The sequence below is a fragment of the Pyxicephalus adspersus genome, chromosome 6 (assembly GCF_032062135.1).
Source record: "Pyxicephalus adspersus chromosome 6, UCB_Pads_2.0, whole genome shotgun sequence".
In the NCBI taxonomy this organism is placed as follows: Eukaryota; Metazoa; Chordata; class Amphibia; order Anura; family Pyxicephalidae; genus Pyxicephalus; species Pyxicephalus adspersus.
In genome coordinates, this window is record NC_092863.1 from 83073421 (window position 1) to 83089097 (window position 15677).

At 37.5% G+C, this 15677-nt stretch overlaps 1 long non-coding RNA gene across 1 annotated transcript in view; it reads right to left on the minus strand.

The window, feature by feature from the left end:
* Positions 1–1565: 1565 nt before the first annotated feature.
* Positions 1566–15677, minus strand: part of LOC140332616 (uncharacterized) — a 47123-nt gene continuing 33011 nt past the window's right edge. Inside the window, exon 3 of the long non-coding RNA XR_011921201.1 lies at positions 1566–1661. This is a non-coding gene — a long non-coding RNA (uncharacterized lncRNA). The remainder of the gene's footprint in view (positions 1662–15677) is intronic.

Below are 15677 nucleotides of genomic sequence, written 5' to 3' on the forward strand. Positions count from 1 at the left end.
AGCACCTGGGTGCCCCTTTATGTGTTCAGAAGTTTTTAGGATCAACCACAGCATTTGACAAAGGCGGTGTTGTGTGATTGACAAGGGTTGTGGTTCGGTGTACCACACAGGGTAATAGGCCATCTCTAGTCCCCTAACAAAACAACCACAACTGCAATGCCAGCTCAATGCCACCGAGTTCAGCTGCAGCTCAGTGCAGTAACGCATCCACATTCAAGTCAATGGAAGTGGCTGGCTGCTCAAGGAAAGAAGCTGAATTCCTTGTCCAGGAACTGTGCCACAAACCACTACAATGCAAATGCATGCACAAAAAAGTTTCCAACGGCTCCCATATGTTTTCATGGGAGCATTATGGAGCACGGGTAAACCCCTGCAGTTTACTGCATGTCTGAAGGTAGCATTAAGATGAAACTTATATTCAAACAGCTACATAAATACTACATGGAAAAGGATTGGTTAATGCTGTTCAATGATTTCATAGCCTTTCAGGTTATACCTCTGTCTCCTGCCCACATCCTGTTACTGGGAAGTAAATTATGATCATGGCATTGATGATTGTTCAATAAGCAAGCAGGTGGGCAAGGTGGCTGTAAAGGTAAACCTGGAAAAAATCCTAGTTTGCAGCCATGTGTAAATCACAAGAATTTATAAAAAGAATAACAAATAGTTTGGTCCACGACAGTTACCTGGAATTCTTTCTCTGGTTATTTACTTAAAAACAGAAAAGTTAGAACAAGAGGAAAGCAGCAAAGGGACTTGATGATACATCACAATTTTCTCTCAGTTTCATCTCCCAATTCCCAATCATTCCAATTTTCAATCATCTCCCAATTTTCTGCCAAGACAAATAGGAACAAATTAGTAGAAAGCACATAGTAAAAGCACAGACCCCTGCCATACCCTATATTACAAGATTTACAAAGAACCAATATGCAAAAACTGGATAGAAAACTGGCTAAACCCACAAATGCTCTTCTTCACCACTATTTTCCCTTAATAATGATTTTTCAAAATAAATGCACTATTTCAGAGGTTGGATGAAATGTTTAGTATCATATATCATTTTGGTAGTCAAACAATACATCTAATTGTTGTATTCATTTATTTTTAAATTATTTTGTTTTTGCCTATACAACCAGATCAAAAAGAGGCACAACCTAGAAGCATAGAGGGAACAAAAAAATCTGAATGAAGGAATGGTGGGAGCTGAGTGATTGATTTCCCATTGTGGTAGCACTGGGGTCAAGGTGACCATCTTGCCTTAAAGCCAGAGCCCTATTGAGGACACAACTGTATATATATATATATATATATATACACAAAAAATATATCCTGTTCACATCTCACGCTGCAGGATCTGGTAGAACTCAATACATAGCATGCATTTTTCACTGTCCTCCTGCAGCTCTCTTTGACAATTGGAGTGCTAGGGAGTGTCACTAAACACACAACATGCCTCCATATTTTTTGTCAGAACAGCTACATACCATAGCAGGTATTTTTATTGGGTGCAAACTGGTTGATAAATGCTGTGCACATTTGTTATTACAAACACCCACCAACAGCTGTACATGCCAGTGTGTCTTCCAGCATCTGTGTTCCAGCACCTGTTATAAGCCTGATCCTTTGCAGACAGCTCCCTGCTCATACATTCTGTCTTTCTGTAAAACAAGCAGATAGTAATATTTCTAAATTACCAGGACACCTATCTACAGCCTATACAGTCTATATTGTTATAAGGCAGGAGAAGGCGGATTCATAGATAGAATATTACAAAATATACCCCCTCCCCTCCAAAAGATGTCAAACTGGACATGGATAGATTTGGCAAGCTTGCAGGCCCCTTGCTATGCAGTTCTGTCTGAATACCCATCACCATTACCCTTCCTCTAAAAGCCCCAGCCAGAAGTTGAAGGGCAGAAAGTCTTTTTTCAGAAGTTTTAACCCTCTGTTGGAGGGACTTAATATTCTGTTATTCTTGTCTCAACAAGTAAAAGTTTGCAAACATTTGCAGATTTCAAGCACATTATTTTTATTTTCTTATATTTCTTTATGTCTAGCTGTTGCTTTGTAATTTTTTTCTTTATTGCAGTTTACTTCTATATGTACAGTATATGATATATAAATATGTAAAGCTGAACTCCAGAAAAGACATCTATAGAGCAGTATTGCAATTATTATTTATTTTCAAACGTTAAATGCATTTTATAATGCAATCAGTGCATCTTATTACCTAAATTGGCTTGATTGGCATCCTTTTGTCCCCCTGTAAAGTAGATAAGGCGGGGGCAACATTGAGAGCCAATCAGCTTCTGTTTTGTGCACATGTGCTAACAATAAATATGCCAATGGGAGGGAAAAACAGAATCAGCATAAGAATGAGCTCATCAGTCTGCAACTGCTGCTTTATTGTCCAATCACAGGCTTGTGGCAAGGTGGGGACCTATTGATGGTAATTAAAGTGTATCAAAAATGCAAAAAAATTAAGGACCTAGCTTTAGTTGTATGGCATTTTCCATAATTGTAAAGCTCTGCACGCATGTCAGATCGCTGACCCACAGACTATATAGTCATGTAAACCCCAGTGAATGTGCAATCCAACTCTTGGAATGTAAGCTCTTCTGGGCAGGGTCCTCTCCTCCTCCTGTGTCACTGTCTGTATCTATCTGTCATTTGCAACCCTTATTATAGGTACATCAATACATAATATGTTGGCGCTATAAAAATACTGTTTAATGATAATAATTTGACATGGATCACTTACCACTTGAAGCCACTGTGACCTACTACAAAATTTTAATATTGCACTGTGATAGAGGAGATTGAGAAAATGCTTCCTCCTGACTGCAGCAGACTAATGACCGCATCTCATTCTATGCAAAGTCACTGGGTTGGAGTCCCTGGATGGCTTTCTATTGATAACACAGTACAGCTTTCAATAAACATCATATAGTTGTTGTACATTGTGACATGTTAGGAATTTATTCATGCAGACTTTTAAATGTACTTAAAGGTCCACTTTAATAAAAAGCAGAACTTCTGGTTAAATAAAACATCGTCTCTCCATTAAAAAACTATGCAAATCCTTTTCGGTGATGGCAGCCTTATTTGTGTGTTATTTTTTAATGATTTAATAATGCTTGGAATTAAACTCTCTCAGAGTTAAATATCGTACATTTAGTGCTGCGTAGTGGAATGGAGACCCATAGAGTTCTCTGTGTAGCCTGAGGGTCTAAATGCTTCAGTTACTTTATGAAAGATTCTGACTCTAAGTCTGAACCGCACAGTGCAAGACAATTTTCTCCCTCCACATTAGACGCCATTGACCCAGGGAGCAGATGGCTTTACACGTAAGATTATAGCACGGCTTCATAGCCATGGGGAAGTGAAGGGGCAGAGTCACAATGAAGATCATCCAGTCCCGTAGGAGATTGTTACATTAATACATGTCCACTATAATTAAATATGGTCACCCTTTCACTGTAACATATTCTCCTAGGCCTATACATCCTGGCAAATGATCAAGCTTATCTTAATTTGCAGATAGAGATGTTTCACAGCCTTGATTTATGGTACCATCAGGTTCGTTATGTATCACATTCCCTGGAACATTCATCTCTTTAGGCTACGCCCAAATATGAGGAAAATTTCATCCAATTCTGCTAAAAGCTCTTTAAGTTATTACCAATTCTTTTTTTTACATATGTTTTGCTTTTATAAATAACCATTTCAGTTTTTCTTTTTTTTTTTCTCAAACTAGTAGTGTACAAATTCTGATTTATAACAATGATGTATGGAAACAGTTTTTGATATGATGATTTCACTGATTCCTCTATTTTATTATGTGTATGTCAGGCAATTAAATCAGCTTACCTGCTGAACAACTGTAGAAATCAACAGATATATCATATAGAAAGTGTATTATTCTCAGTGAGAAGTGGGCTCAGGTTGAGTAATGACACTGGAGGCAATTACAACTGATAAGTAAATGCAGTTTAGGACCAAAGTTGGTTACATCTATGTACAGTCCTTATATCGATAGAAATAGTTGACATAGATTAGGAGTGAGTGAAACTGAGAGTTTTAATTTCCCTAAAATTTTGGTAAAAATTGGAAACATTTTTGCAAAATTTGGTAAAATACTTCGGCAAAATTAAGATGCATCTAAACCTGAGAAAAATGTAATATATTGTAGATTTACAGTGCTTAAATGTGGTGCTGCATTCAGGTTTTTTTTTTTTTTTTTTTATGAATTTTACCCAGTGATCCTGAAAATAACATACTTCTTCTACTGTCACAATACGCATTCACTGTGCTCTACCTTTGGAGAGCCTAGGTGGCTTTCCTGTTTTGGACCACAAACATCTCTAAATATTTGCACTATTTCCAATCCCAGTTCAAGCCATCAGGGAAGATAAAATTCATTGATGACAAAACCTGGTCATTCCGTATATTCAGGTAGTCAGCTGACCTCATTTTTGAGCACATAATTTTGCTCAATATAGCCCTTACCAACTGAATCTCTAACTCAGAATCTAATTCTGTCCCCACAGGCTTGGGAGGCATTTTTTTGGCCAGCTAATCTATTATATTTTTTTATTAAGTACATTTTCCTAATCATTATTGCATTGTTCACATTCTTACATGCTTTCTGTTTACCATTTTCATATTACCATTTCACTTGCAGGCAGGAATGTGCAGTTAACTTCCTTGTTAAAGGACTGTTGAAATAAAAGACTAGCCCAGGCCAGCCTAGTTTGTCGCCTTAAGAAAGAGAACATTGGAAAGCAAAGTCTATGTGAAGCTCTATGAATCTAATAGTCCACTAAGAATGCCAAAGAAGTTCACTATGACTACACCATATAATCCATATTTATTATAAGGAGGGGTTACCCTAAACCAGCTCCCTTTTGTCTTGTGTTTTTTTTCATAGCTAGCATTTGGTCTTTTGTCAGAGCAGACTTCTTCACTTATTGTTCCTGCTTTTTCAATGGTGGTCTCGGTTTGTAAAAATGGTTGGTGTTGCTTTGAAGATATGCTGTAAACTCTTTAAAAAAAACCTACCTACTGGAGGTAGTCAGGTATATATGTATTTGTTCCAGATGTGTTTCCATCGGTCACGTCCCTATTGGATAGAGAAGCCCTATAGGTAGAGCTGGGAGCCATCTATTGCATTGAATTAATAAGTGGGACAGTCAGTAGGTGCCTTAAAAAATGCTATTTTAGGATGCTGGGCCTGAGAATTAGCTTACAGGTGTTTGAAACGGACAACCTAGGACCTTTGGCGGCACCTAAAGAAGGAATTCTGGTGATACTCCTTCCTGGCTGCTGTGCACAGTAAGTGTTGGTGGCAAAAGGAAGAAGTCTACTAAGAACATCTTTGATTTTTCATTTGTGTTCTGTTAATTTGCATTTTTTAAATCTTTTTCCACTTTTTCTTTTTGGAAAAATACAACACTAAATAATGAAGTGAGCTGTTTTGGACTAAAACCGGCTAATGAGCTTTTCTTGTCCTTGGAAGCCATTTAATGCCCATTGCACTCTTCAAAAACCACCATAAAATGTATTTTAACCCATCAACAAAGCACATTTTCTGCATTGAAGTCTAGTGTCCTTTCTGTGCATCGAATTACAAACTCAGTGTTATCAGCTTTTATCTCTGAATGATATAATACTTCCTTGTACTTTATGCAAATAAAGAAAGACGACTATAGGACACCGTCATCCACCTAAAAAAATATAAACTAGTGTAGCAGCCACATCTAAAGGCTAGTAAGCTGTAATATGTTTTATTTGTATTCTTGGGTTTTGATACAGCAATATGTGGCACTGTTTCATGCTCCCCATGCTGCTAGGTTCAAACTACATCTTCTGTACAAAGAGAGCTGAGTCAAAATAAAAATAGGATCCTTATTCAAAACCCTTTTTTACACGATACTATAGCATAGAAAAATACATACTTGACATTTATGGTAGGCTGCCATTTAAAAAGCTATTCATTTCTCTTACATTGCTTTGTTGCCTTTACCAAATAAAAATTGAAGTTACGTTGAATGTCAGAACAAAGACCGTTTGCCCATATTTTTATCAACAGTTCAGAAAACAACATCATTCCTTCTGATTAGAAAGAGGGAAATCTATGCTTCGGCAGCAGTAAAGGTTATTTACTGTAAGCGAAGAAGAAATATAAAATTCACCCAGACCTTCAAGAAAGGGTCAGACACCCTGCTTTTTGACAGATCCCAGTCCTCAGTATAATGTGAATTAACTTAAAGTGAGATGGAATAAGGTCATGAAGAATATGGAACATGAATGCAAGTAAAAAGGTTTCTTTGCAAGAGATAGGTATCGTTCATTTTAAAAATTCTCAGTTGTAAGCAGCCAGCAAAAAGGGCACTTGCCTTAGGCCTGCCAGGTCATGAGACCATCAAGTGACTTCCAAGTAATTGTGTTTTGCTAATGTGAGTGAAAAAAATCTCAGCTATCATGGAGTCGGATGTTTATTGACCAAAAATGTCCCTGTAAACATGAATATACAAAGCAAGAGATGCAAAAAAAGTTATCTACACTTTTATTAAAAATTCTCTTACTTGCAACTATGCAACAGCACACTGCTTCTAGAACTTTTCATCAAGAATTCCTATCCCCATAGTTCTAAAACTGGCTAACTGCTTTTAGCCAAAAGCTTGAGCTACTGTAGAATTAATTTCTATTATATAATTTTCAGGGTTGTTAGTGGTGCAGCATTTTTTCTCACAAGACTGATGCACATTATTTTTATTTATTGCTTTAGTTAGAGAGGAAGGGTTGGAACATGTCTGAGCCATTAGGCTGTGTTTAGATTGGCAGTGATGTTGCAGTGCAGTTACCACTTCTTCACACTCCTGGGGTAGGACGCTACCAGTAGCATCTCACCCGTGTGGCCCATTAAAATGAATGGTGGTCAGTGGTTCAGCACAGCAGTGTGGAAAGATTTTGTTCCCACAGCAAGTCTAAAATGTGGTCTAATCTTAAGGGAGATTTCCCAGGACTTCCTCAGAAACAACAGAATCTAAAAAGAAATTTCCTCTTAAAGCCGAACTGTCACCAAAAAAAAAATATTTTCCTTTACAGGTGGAAAGCCATCAATCCCTCCATGATCCTGTTCGAGTCAGTCCTTCGTTCTTTGTCCCGGCTCGGTCTGAACTCTGGCCATAGCCATCTTCTTCCCCTTGCTCCTGGTTCTTCTGCTGATGTCACTCAATCTTGCACTGCACAAAGGAGTTTGCATGAGGCGCTTCTGAATAATTTGTAAAACACAAAGGTGCCGATCTCACTGCACATATCTCCTTACTTCCTGTTCTGGATGAGTTATTATATTTTAGATTACATAAAACTTTTTTGCTCTGTTGACAGTGGCCACCAGAAAAAACAATGAACAGAGGGAAGTCCGAGACAGCAATAAAAACCTGTTATCTGTGACACTTTTTTACCTCTCTGTGCCTTCTTTTTCCTCCCACTATGACCAGCAAAGTGGCCATAAGAAGTGGCAGAATTATTTGATTTTTGTATTATTTGACATCTCTTCCACTGACATTCCCCCACAACATTGTCCTGATGCATAAACCACAAGATCTTCAGAGATGTAAGAAAATCTCAAATGGACTGTTAGACGCTTAGGCTACCCCATGGCATGTGGGGAGGAGGTCCTGGGTCTACATTAACCAACACCTACTGCACCCTCTAAAGCAATACATTTCCCCAGGCAGGTATTACTTCTGCACCTGCTGCTGCAACAAAATGTTCTCAAATCCTATTACCTAGAATTTTAATCCCAGCCAAGGAAAAACCCCATATTCGCAGCTTCTTTCATGCTCATTATTTTACTCTATTTCTGCCATCTACCAGCATATGGAATGTAATGTGTCTGTGTGGCTTAACCTGTGCTGTATGAAGCCGGAAGCAGTTCGAAGTGGTAACCGCACTGCAACTTTACCCCCCGGTCTAAACAAAGTTTAATATGGCTAAACAAATTTTTATTTCTGAGCAGCCTGCAAAGGGAATCTGGGGACAATAATTCCTTAAAGAATCTTTATCGGACATACGGCTATGGCTTTTGTTAGCTGTTGGTCAATATGGCTGCTGTGACCTCACCCTTTTTTAATGAGGGGGCTGAATTACCCAAAAGCCCCATATTGGTTCTTCTATGGCCGTTGACTTAAGTTCCATGGCCTGATAGAACAGGTTTCAGAGAACTTGGCCTGGGATTGTGATTTTCTAACACATAGGTTCTGATGCAAACAGTAGTTGTGAGCCAGAACAGTGCCCAGCCAGGACCTACATTGAGAGCAACAAAAGAAAACATGTGAAACAATAAATCTTATTCATATCCTAGCAATGTAAAAAAATTGACATTATATGCACATAATATATTTGTCTCACTGAAGAGACAGTGATGTCTATTAAGTAAAACACTGTTATACAGACTTGTCTGTGTGTTCATATCTCTCAAAAACATCTCCATTATATCGCGCTCTGGAGAACTTTTGTCTGCAACTTGAAAAGTTTCAGCCAAAGAAATTAATGAACAAAGCCGAAGCCTCCCCTCCAAAGTCTGACTACATAATACTGAAGTTATTAGATGTTCTATCATCCGCCAATTTGTTAGCAAGACTCCAGCTCAGCAGCTTTATTGTTTTTTACATTTTTAATGCAGAGGACAATTTAATTTATTTTAAATCTACAGTATAATGAAGTCTAGATACTTTCTAGCTTAGCATTCAAGTTTAAATAGTTTTGTAATTTCTCAGCATGGTGGAAGTACTCATAAAAAATGCATTCTGCCAGTCGGTACACAATGTGGTCCTACCATCCCGGCTGCAGCGGCCGGCTGTCACTCTATCAATGCCTGGACTCAATCTGAACTAATTAGTAAGGTCTTAATTGCTGTTCCTTTTGGTGATGACACTAAATCAGTGGAAAATCAGAAAACGGGACATGCCAATCAGCTTTTGCTTTGCTTAGAAATCTATAATATGACAGCTGTTTTAAAGGGTGGCAATACTTTACATATATTAACCCTAGCTGGCCTTCCAAACTGTTTTCCTAATATTATTTATAACCTGTATTACCCAGCGGCAGGCCTTGATCACAAGCTGTGTATAGCACTTAGCCAGCAGGATCTCTAGATCTCTAGATCTCTAGTGGCCTATTCAGTCCTGAACATATGTGGTATATCTTCATATGTCCTAGTGGAGAAACTTCTCTACCTACAAGCCAAAAAAAATCCAAATTCCAAAACTAAGAACAAATCTATTGTGGATACTTAGATTTTTTTAATTGCTATTGTGATGACAGACTATGGCCTCTTTATATTTTCAGCTGTCAATTTATTACAAGTAAGCATTTCATCCTGCCTTTCTACAGTAATAAATGGCTAATTTTATGTCAGCCTGACCCGAAACATCCAATAAAGGTGCAATACAAACTTTAATCTTGATGCTAGTAGCTCTTCCAGTGTACTTCATAGGGTGTGTTCTGCAAGGTATCAAAGGAACCTAATAAAAACCCATATAACCAACACCAAACTGATATACAATGAATAGTACCACCAACATGAATGCACAAATCATGCATAAAAGCCAAGGATATCTACTGCATGTAACTTTCTAAATACAAATATTGGTAATCCTATATGTTGCAATTTGTTGTGTAGAACCCCTTCAGTATAAAAAGATCATTTTAATATTTATAGGGTAACTTTGGTGTATTTTGGACAGTTCTAGGACTTGTTATCCTGAGGCAGTGATGGTTGTCTACTTTTTGTTGCAGAGGAGGTAACTGGTCATAGTATGATAGAAGCCATTCACTGCCCTAGCGCATCACTTTTTAGGCCTATGACAGCTTTTGGCTCCTTTTTAGGCAGGATTCTGGTACAATTTAAATAGCAGGTGAATTCTGGGGGAACTCATGAAGGATGATTTATTATTATTATTATACAGTATTTATATAGCACCATCATATTACGCAGCGCTGTACAAAGTCCTTAGTCGTGTCACTAACTGTCCCTCAAAGGAGCTCACAATCAAATGTCCCTACTATAGTCATATGTCATTAATGTAGTCTAAGGTCAATTTTGGGGGTAAGCCATTTAACCTAACTGCATGTTTTTGGGATGTGGGAGGAAACCGGAGTACCCGGAGGAAACCCACGCAGAGAACCTGCAAACTCCATGCAGATAGTGTCCTGGCTGGGACTTGAACCTAGGACCTAGCGCTGCAAAGGCCAGAGTGCTAACCCCTGAGCCACCATGCTGCCCTCTGATTTAGGAAACTGAAGACTTTTTTACTTTCCTTTTGGGAATTATGTCTGTCACCTAACAGTAAGTAACCCTATTACACATTGTATAATACTTGACACACATTACTATATACATAATATCAATTTATCTTTTGATATATTTTAATTTTTCAACTTTTTGAAGCTTGCCAACAATCTAATAATATGTGTGTAGTACTCTGTAAAAGCCTTTAATAGCTGCTACTACCATGATCTTGTAATAACCTCTTATATAATCTTCTGATTTATGTATCTGCACCAACCTTTGAGTTACTGTGTGTTTATTATTTGATATTCTTGTAATTTATGACTTGGTACTACATACTTGTTATTGCTTTTTTATAGTTCATTTGCAATCTCAGTTCATCCCCAGTATTGAGACGAATTGTTTTGCTTACAGTAGCCATTTAGGCATTTATTGTCTAGTTGGTAGGCATCACCCCGAGTGTTTCACATGTGACTGCCTTTATTTGATACTAGTTTGTATTTGTATTACTAATAATTAATATTGTATTAATATTTTATTTGTATTAATGTGATTTGCACCTTGGTATTATTTGAATGATGAATACAATTTAATTTTTACCTTGCCTTTTCTCTTCCTTTGAATTTGGCATTTATATTTTGGGGATGACAATTAAGTAAATACTAGAATTGGAAGGGTGTTACTATCTTTGTATGTTTTATATTGTAATCATTCCTGAAACACTGCTTCTAATCTGACTGAGAACACGTACTGCTGTAAAAGATCCAACGTGGTAAATTGTTCTTCTTCCCGATATATCAAAGCTGGAACCTCTGGTATGTCCGTTAGAAACTGACCAATATGATAGGAGTCCAGATAATATCAACTATATATAAAAGAAACAAGTACCTTATATGTATTTCATCTGTGTATTTAGAGGTTTTCTTAGTGTTTGAATAAAATTTGAATAAAATATGGTATGTTACATACCACACTCACTTTTTTATAAATTGTTCTGGGAGTTTTTGCCTAAGTTTTCATGCACCTAGTCTTGGTGTGTAACGCAGTTGGGCATGATCAGAAAACATTGCTGGTGTTCATATTCATTGAAAACTGTATAATATTTTAATTAAAAAATAATATTCTTTTTAAAACATTAGCAATGTCATGGTCCATGGCACACCAAAACATGAACAGTAAGGAATCTAAAGGTTCCACTCAGTAAAAGAGCATTAGGTAACCTCATGCATGAGGTTATTTGTGGAATCAAGTAGTATAAATAAAAATAAAACAAGACAATAAATATACTATAGGAGGGAGCTTTATGGTCATTACAAACCAGTTCATGTTAGATGAGGAGGTTAGGTGGTACCAGGTAAGTGTACAATGCCAAGTAAAATAAAACAGTATTACTATGCATAGATATGGTCAGATTAATATTGATGATAAATTGAAATCTGAGAGGAGCAGGTACAATGTGACAGAGGTATATTAATCCCTATAGGATGAAAAAGCTGGGCATTTTCAAGCAGGCAGGTATTATCTCCTAGCATACAAAAGCTAAGCAAGCTATAAGCAGTTTACTATGTGTAGATACGATTGGATCATTATTGATGCTCAGTCAAAATATGAGAGGATTTAAGCCTAGAGCTAATCCTATGGTTTTATTGATATACCCTAAATGATGATGTCAATATTGTTGTACTCTCCACCAGATGCAGTAAGTGTCCTACTGTGATATGATACCTGACTTGTATATTAGGAAGGTTAGGGCTGATATTTTTAAAAAATATAGGTGGAAATTTATGTTGAACAAATGTTTTCCCTGGTTATTATCATTGGAAATAAAGTGAACAGTCATGTGATGTGAACACTGGAGTTGGAAGGCTAGTCTTCAGTGCCAGAGATGCAAGTGAATCTTGTTTAATGGCAATGATGGCAAGAAATTGGGATCTAATGGCATGCCTAATTTAGAGGTAAGAGAAAAAAATTCTAGGTAAGGAGTACTTCACCTATTATTAGTTGACTAATAGTTGTTAGGCCCACTCCAACCCAGAGCCTGGAATCATACTGGGATGCCTTCTAGAAATTGGTTTTAGGGGAGAAAATATTAGGACATATTTTTATTCCTACAATATTGGAGTGGCCTTGAGCATTGAGTTATACATAAGCATGAATAGGTCAAGAGCCCTTTTTCTCTATAGAGCCCACTTTATTGCACCCTTGCATGTTCTGCTGTTTTCATACATACGCACATCCAACAGTTTGTGTTTGCAAATTTGTGTAAACTCTGTTATCAGTACCCAAAGTTTTGTCATAATGGGCAAATTTGCTTAGCGTATTGATATAATTTATCAGATTTACCAGCCAAATCACCCCTCTAGCAATTCTATTGTTGCAATATCCCTTGCAGTTTTGTCACTGCAGCTGTCAACTTTACTTGTCTTCTACCAGGTTTAGAGTCTTCATTGGCCTAGTTGGGATAATGTAATTTCTGCACATGTGCATATGAACTAGGTTAGTGGTCACCAACCTTTCAGACCTCACGGACCACTAAACTCATAATTTTAAATGCTGCAGACCATTAATATGATTTTTTTTAACAAAGATAAATACATTTGTAAAATAATGATTTTCCTAATAGTGCCTGACAAGGACGGTGGAGGCTCTGATTCCTTTATCAGCTCACGGTTAGGTGAAATATTACTATTGTTACTATTAACATTAGTTGTATTATCTTTGGTATTACTAAAGAAATGCAAAATATTTGTTTGCTTTTTCTCACTCATTATGGGTTTATTTCATTCAAATCTAAAGCTAAATACACACTTCCAATTATTATCGTTGGAAAACGAACGACGAACGTTCATGCACGATATATATGAACGATCGTATAGCACCGATCCTGCACATAGAGTTAACGACACGATCGTTCGTAGATATTGTACACACAATAGATACGATCGTTTGAGCGATAGAGGAACTATGTGCACGACAGGAAAGTGAACGGACGTTCGTTCATCACGCATGCTCTGAACATGGACGATCAACGAACGACCGTACACACGAACGATGTTCAACGATCGTCGTCCAATCCGATCCGTCGGTCCGGTCGTTCGTTTCCAGCGACTTTCCTCGTTCGTCGGCGTCGTTGGTTACTTTTTTACGAACGATTTTTTGCCCAATCGATCGTTCATCGTTCGATTGGAACGATAAAAATTGGAAGTGTGTACGCACCTTAAGACCAAACAAAAAATGATAGTTATTAAAGTCAAACTATTTGATGCCATTAAATATAACAGTTAAAGAAAATACACAGTTAAGGTCATACTTACCTAAAAGAACATCTGAGAAATAAACAAATAAAAGAAAACAATCAGATGAGAATTGGTATTGGCGGAGCGGGGTGACTGTTGTAATGGTGGAAACAATACTGAAGCGTACGGCTCTGCAATGGTTGCCTCATACAACTTAACACTACACTGACATCACACTGCTCCTCTCTTGTTATTCCGTCTCGTACATATATGTTCATGAATTTAGTGAAATATAAAGGTGAAAATTGTCATTCAGAATAAAGGAATTTATTAGAACATTGTTTTGTTTTACTATTCATAAATAATTAAAGATGCAAATAATGTCCACATTTTTCTGTAGACCACCAAAATTTTCTCACGGACCACTTGTTGGCGACCATTGAACTGGGAGACTGTACAATGAATTGTGTGTGCATGGCTCAGAGTAAGGAAACAAAGTACTTCTTCATAGTTTTTTATATCATAAAAAAGCCTGCCTACAATACACATTTTTTTTTTCAGATGGACTGTACATCCTCTTTAACAGTCTAAACGGGTCATCACAATTCCACATGACAGCTCATTTCTACAGCATTAGGCAGTGGTTGTAACATCTACATGGGAGAACAGCCTTTTGTAGCACTCTTCTGGGATACAACAGGAAAAATATCTGCTAAGTAAGTTGCATTTTTCCTGACAATATTTGGTTGCTGTCCTGGTAAAGCAGGTATTCATGCTATATCAATGTTTGTAGGTGTCACTAAGTAGTCAGGTCATTTCCTCATGTCCATATGCTACGCATTATCTAAGTTTAGATTTCTGCCTAATGATCCTTGTAGATGGCTGTTTATGAGGCTGTCTGAGACCCACCTATATAAGGCAGTTCAAAGCTTATGTTTACCAAAATCATCCAATTGCCCATGTCTTATCTACCCAATGATTTGTGGTTTATGTATTTAGGGATGGATTATCCACAAGGCAACCTGAAAAGGAGAGTCCAGGGGGGCCATCTCATGCTACTTCATACTGCAGTAAACCAGGGAAAAAGTGCAGATAGGTAGTGCAGTTCCCTTTAATTTTATGTTAGGATGTAATTGCAGGCAGTCATTTTCTAATGGGAAGGGATCATTTTAGATCAGACAAGTCTAATGAAATGGCTTATCTGTGCCTTTTGCAATTTTTATTGATGTCAATCAAAGTGAGGGGGTGGGGGGCAAAGCTGCAACCTTGTCTTTCTGCCTTAATCCATATCTGCATAAACTTTGGCCAGACAACACAGCCAGATGGGTAGCACTGTTTTCTCTATTTAAATGAAGGAACACAGGGGTGCTACCTACGCACTTGCAGACAGGTGTTTGGACGATGATGAAGCAAGTGACTGTTAGATACCAAGTCTGCTCCCTTTGGTCCCTTCCACTGTCAGCACATGTGCTTGCTGTTAAGCCTGATAGGCTGTTTGTGCTGCATAGCTCCCCCTCATAGTGAGCTAATAAAATAGATTTACATACTTAAGCTACATACACAGTTAGTTGATTATCGCCTGAAATGAATGGTCATTGTTGTCTTGGGCGAAAATAGAACATGTGTACTGTGGTCCCCCAATGACATTTATCAATCTGCCCTGGCTTTCCTACAGCACAAAGCCCACTCCTCCTCCTCTCTCCATTTTACATAGAACAGAACAGTGCAGTCTGTCCTGTCACTGCAAACGCCTACCTGATGTATATACAGAGCTTTATACATTATCTGTATGAGCCTTTGTAAAAACACTTTAAAAAGTTTTTAAGAAATACACAAATGCACTAAGTGGTGTTTTTTTTTAAATCTCTGCATGTATTTCAGCTTTAAAATGAAAGCCTATTCTAATTTAGCAATTTATAATATAGTGCAGCTGCACGGGTGCAGTACTGTGTAATTACTTTTATCTATACAATGATAAATTTGCTTAAACTGATCACGAAGGATCTGACTTAATGCAGCCCATGAAAATTCAGTGACTCCAGAGAAGAAAGACAACCTTATAACTTTCTTTACCCATCTCATTTTGGCAGAACATACAAGCCAAGCTTCCAATATTTCCCTTTTATTGAATCTAAAAG